This window comes from Caenorhabditis briggsae (genome assembly GCF_000004555.2).
Source record: "Caenorhabditis briggsae complete genome, chrII, whole genome shotgun sequence".
Classification (NCBI taxonomy): Eukaryota; Metazoa; Nematoda; class Chromadorea; order Rhabditida; family Rhabditidae; genus Caenorhabditis; species Caenorhabditis briggsae.
Genome location: NC_013486.2, coordinates 11,135,016 through 11,140,551, shown reverse-complemented (window position 1 = coordinate 11,140,551; position 5,536 = coordinate 11,135,016).

Below are 5,536 nucleotides of genomic sequence, written 5' to 3'. Positions count from 1 at the left end.
CTGAATTTCTGAATTTCTGAATTTCTGAATTTCTGAATTTCTGAATTTCTGAATTTCTGAATTTCTGAATTTCTGAATTTCTGAATTTCTGAATTTCTGAATTTCTGAAGTTCTGAATTTCTGAATTTCTGAATTTCTGAATTTCTGAATTTCTGAATTTCTGAATTTCTGAATTTCTGAATTTCTGAATTTCTGAATTTCTGAATTTCTGAATTTCTGAATTTCTGAATTTCTGAATTTCTGAATTTCTGAATTTCTGAATTTCTGAATTTCTGAATTTCTGAATTTCTGAATTTCTGAACTTCTGAATTTCCGAATTTCCGAATTTCTGAATCTCGGAATCTCTATCTGAATTTTTTGAATTTCTTCTAATAGATGTTTGGTTTTTTCGGAATATCGAAATTTTTTGAGTTTCAGAAAAAAGACTTTTTAAATTTGAGTGTTTTGATTTTGGAAACTTCCTTCTTTTCCTTAATTTTCCTTAATTTTCTCAAAACACCAAAGTCTAGAGTACTTTTTGTTTTTTTCTTCTTGTTCTTCTCATACACTCATAATTACTCACTTTCTCACTTCTTCCCTTTTTTTTTCTTTTCAAATTACCGCTTTTTTCCATTCTTAACTTCGCCATTACTCGTGGGAACTGTCCTGTTTCTTTCTTTGTGGTCAAATCTGAACATCATTACGAATGGAATTTCAATTTCATATTTTAAATTGTCTCATTTCCGGTCCGCTTTTCGATCAGCCCTTCCCACTCGATTTTCCCAAAAATTTCCAATCATTCACTTGTGCTCTTCTCGTTGCTCTTTTTCCTCTAAAACCATCATCATCACTCATTTATTCCGTGTTTTACACTGTGTCCATCGGATGGGTTCTGTCACCTCTCTTGTCCAGTTAATAAATGCGCGAAACAACTACTAATCAGATTATACTGGAGAGAAAAGAAGCAGAGAAAAGAGCATTGTGTTACTACAAAACAGAAACAGAGGTTCTGTTCTTTTTGTTCGGTTTTAGATGGAAATCTCACTTTTTTCATTGAGCGAAAACCTAAAAACCTTTGAATTCCTTAAATCTAAAATTTTAGAGATTCTGGAACTCTTGGAGGGTTCTTCTGAATTTTAACAATAAATATTGCAATTCGAAGTTTAATTTTTACCGAAACCTATTATGTAAACAGTGCCGGTCAATAAGATATACAAAAACGAGTTTTTCAGTTGATTTTCGGTCATTTTGACAATTTTCAGGAGTTTGGAGCTCGGCTGTCAAGCGTCCAATCACTTTGAAATTTTCGGAGGGTGAAAACAGACCAAGATTGAAAACTTTGCATTTACAGAATTTTCGGAAAGTTCCTAGTTTTTCAGATATCTGTCGATTTCGACACATGCGTTTTTCACTTTTCAGTACAAAAACATAAAAAAGGTGTTCTTCAGAAATCAGCAAATAACTGAAAACATTTTCAAAAAATTCTGTGAATACAAAGTTTCCAATCTAGGCCTGTTTTACACCGAAAATTTCAAAGTGGGACACTTGACAGCCGAGCTTCGGAATCCTGAAAATGCTCGAAACGGCCAAAATTGCTGAAATCAACTGAAAAGCTGTTGTATATCCTATTGACCGGTACTGTACTTCCATACTCATATTTTTAACTTCTATAAATTTCCAACTTCTTCTCCATTTCTTTTTTCTTCTCTCTTTTTCAGGGCAAAGAGAATCGAGAACTGGTCAAAATCAAACAGTCTACAAAAGTTTCTCGTGTCTCTTCTTGTTGTCTGTACTTGTCCATTCTCTTCCGAATGCTCAACATAAATCGCCGTTGGTTTTTTTTATATGTGTGCAGGTTTTGCGTTCTGCATACACGAGAGCAACACGAAAAGGTAGACGAGAGAGGAAACAAGAAATATACTCCTCACTTTCACACTTTCTGCTCCGCTTGCACTCTTGGACACTGTTTGCACGGATGTCTTGCGCACAATCACTGTTTTAAGAAAGGTGTCATTTCCACTTGCACTTTTTCTAGAATCCCTGTTCCAAAGTTTTTTTGTATTTTTTTGAAGTCCATAGTTTCAATCCGACGACTAGAAATACCGTTTTTTGTTACTTTTGTTACTTAAGTCCAGTTTCCCTAAATTATAATCCAAAATGATACTATGACACACACGATCAGTTGCGCTTACTGTTATTATTATGCAAAGTCCATTTGATTCGGTCACTCTGACTCATGGAAAGCGGTGTTTTGGAAGTTATTTAGTATGTCAAAAGTTTATTTTCATTCGTCAGAAACGGTAGCTGCCATGGATTGCCCCAAATAGACTTTGGCCGTTCCCGAAGGTCCCGAAAACTACCGTAACCTAAAAATATTTTACTGTTTCTGAGCTTTATTTTTTCGTTTTCACTGCTTTTGTCGAGTTTTCTGATATTTTGCCCTTTGATAGTGAAAAAATTTACTGTAAAAGCATGAAAATCGAGAAGATTAATTTGGTAAATAAAAATATTTTTAGGTTACGGTAGCAGAAGTTCAGAAACCCATAAATTCAGAAATCCATAAATTCATAAATTTCGAAATTCGGAAATTCGGAAGTCCTGAAAGTTCTGAGATTCTGAGATTCTGAGATTCTAAAATTCCGAGATCAAAAATTCAGAAATTCTGAAGTTCGGAATAGCAGAAAAGTTTGGAATTCAATTCAGTTCAGTGACTGTGGATCAAATAAAATTGTAGGAAAAATTATAGTGGGAGTACTTTTATCCCCACCAATGTTTCATTGAAGGTCTCCACCATAGGCTCGTCCCTTGGAAATCGTGTGCTCCGTTTTTTGTGATCTAAATCCCTTATAAATAATCTCACAATGTACCAGAATCAGATTTTGACTTCCTCTTTTTTTGCATGAATCTTCCAAAATCCTCATAAAATTGTAATCTCGTTTACCTAATCTCCCCGAACACCAGAAAAAAAAGAAAAAACATTTCATTTTTCCCTCATTCTTCCAATTTTTTCCCTTTTCGCCATGCCCCTTTTGTTTCTGATTTCTTGAAACTTTTTCTCCAACTTTTTGTCTCTCTTCTCCAACCCTCAAAAATGCATTTAATATTTGACCGTAGAAGTGACACCTGTTCTCACCTGTTCCAGCCGGTTCTTTTTGATTCCTCGTGTATACAACTCAAATTATGTTTTCAAAGAAGCATTCTTGTGTATGTTTCACATACTTTTCATTCCTCTTCTCGACTGGAAATGACATTGAAAATTCTGACTTGGCGTTTTTTGTGCTCCAGCAGTCAATCCAGTAGAGTATTATAGTATTCTGTCTGCTCCACGAGCAGCTACACATCTTCATCTTTTTTTTTGTTCTGAACCCTTCTTCCATTTTTTTACTGTGTCAGAATATGAAAGAAACAGCTCGTCCTCCCGATTTTTTCTTTCTTTCAACGCCCATAAAATCATGCTTTTTGGAGTGGTTGGTTTTGGTTACTCGTATCTTCTTGTTTATTTCTCCTCGCTCTACCTATTTTCTATTTGTGGGATTTTTGTATACGTTTCGTTTCATCGCGCCGCACACCGTTTCTATTATGTTTTTAGGTTACTAGGGATTTTTTCTACAAAAATAGGGTTTAACTTGGTGGACCTTTTCCTAGATCAGAAATGTTCCAAATTTTAAGATCAGCCCTTTTCAATTTCTTTGGAAAAATACTTTTTTAAAGTTGACCCTATAAATTTCGAAGATAACGTGCACTTTTGGCTCAATTATCTCAATTCCTGTAAAAGATATCATTTTGTAAATTGTTGAAATTTTGGTGATATTATGATAATCATTTTATCAGTTGTCACATTTAGATATCTCTCACAGGAATCGACATAATTGAGCTCAAACTTGACGGTTGGACTGGCTTCTATTAGTAGAAATATGAAATCTTGGTAGCCAAATTTCTCGAGAATACTAAAGAAAAATGAAGAGAAAAATTTAAAGTCTTCGGAAAACTGTTCATTTTCAGACTTTTTTCCGAATTCAAAAAAAATTAGGTCATGACCTAGATTTCGATTTTTAGACCGTGGTCTAGATTCCGATTTCTAAATTATGACCTACATTTCGAATTTTTGGGTCATGGCCTAGATTTCAATTTTAGGCGATGATCTAGACTCCAAAATTTTATTCTATAACCTAAAAAGGTAGTTCCTAAAACTGTCGAAACCCAACTTCATCTTTGCGTTTCCTCTCCTTCTTCTATTCATTAACCTCCGTAACTCTTTCCGTGATTTTGTGCAAATATCCCCCTCCAGGCTTTTCTTGCCTGTGCTCCTTTTTTTTTGCAAATCTCTCCCTAATTTTCTCTTATCTATTTCTCTTCGTTTTTTGCGTCTTTGTGACGATCCTCTCGAAAAATCAGTCCTCTCCTTCTTATCGAGTGGTTTCTACTGTAATTTTGGTCTTTCTTTCCGTGCTCTTTCGGTAAAGAGATTTTGAGCATTTCGGCAGTTTCTTTGATGTCCACAAACTCTTTTTCCCGACTTAACCTTGACTTTTACCAATATGAATCAACCGATTTTTGATAGATCCAGTCTCTTATCAATATTTGATCAGATACTGCTAAATAAACTTTTGAAATCCGAATCCCACTCTTTTGATCATTTTAACTACTCCTACTACTATTTTTTTTGTCGAAACCACCCAACACAAAACCACATGTGTCATTCCTCATTTCTGTCATTCTACACTTTTATTTGTGTCTTGTTTCACACATGTTTTGCGTCATTTCCGAGTTCCGAGGAGTTCGTAATTTATCTCTCTCTCCCGAAATAAAGAAAGAGAAATATCGGAAAAGCATGGAAAATAGGGATAAAAACAGATGATCGTTTTTGAGTTTAAGTGTAGGTAATTTGAGTTTAGAACCCAAGCAGAAGGCATGAAAAGATTGTGTACTTGTAGTAAAAAATGAAAGATTATGAAGGGGAAAAGGAGGCGGAGCCCGGGCTTACAGATATCTCATCATTAGTCATTGAGACAACTCTAGTTTGAGGAAAAAATAAAGTTTTGAAATATTTCAGGTGATAAATGACACTCCTCAAACCTAAAAAAATAAACATTTGAGTTTAAAAAGCTAGTCATTGAACAAAATTGTTAAAGTCCATTAATAATTGTTATTATCTAGAGCTTTGAACCTTGTTCAAGGGTTCTCAAGAAAGTTGTAGACCTTTTTATTCTATTTTTGGAGTACTCTGATGATCCAAACATTTGTTTTTAAAACAATTATTAGGTATTTTTTGATTTAAAATGTTCCCAAAGTTATGTGTTTTCATAATATTCCTTTGAAAAAATTCAAACGAAATTCCAAACTCCTGAAAACGCCGTCGAAAATTTTAAAAATGTGGCGAATAGAGACGAGGATACTGTANAAATTTTAAAATTCAAAAAATTCAAAAATTCAGAAATTCAAAAATTCAGAAATTCAGAAGTTCAAAAATTCAGAAATTCAGAAATTCAAAAATTCACAAATTCAGAGTAAAATGTAAAAATTCAAAGAATCAATAGTGAAAGTGACTTTTTAATGA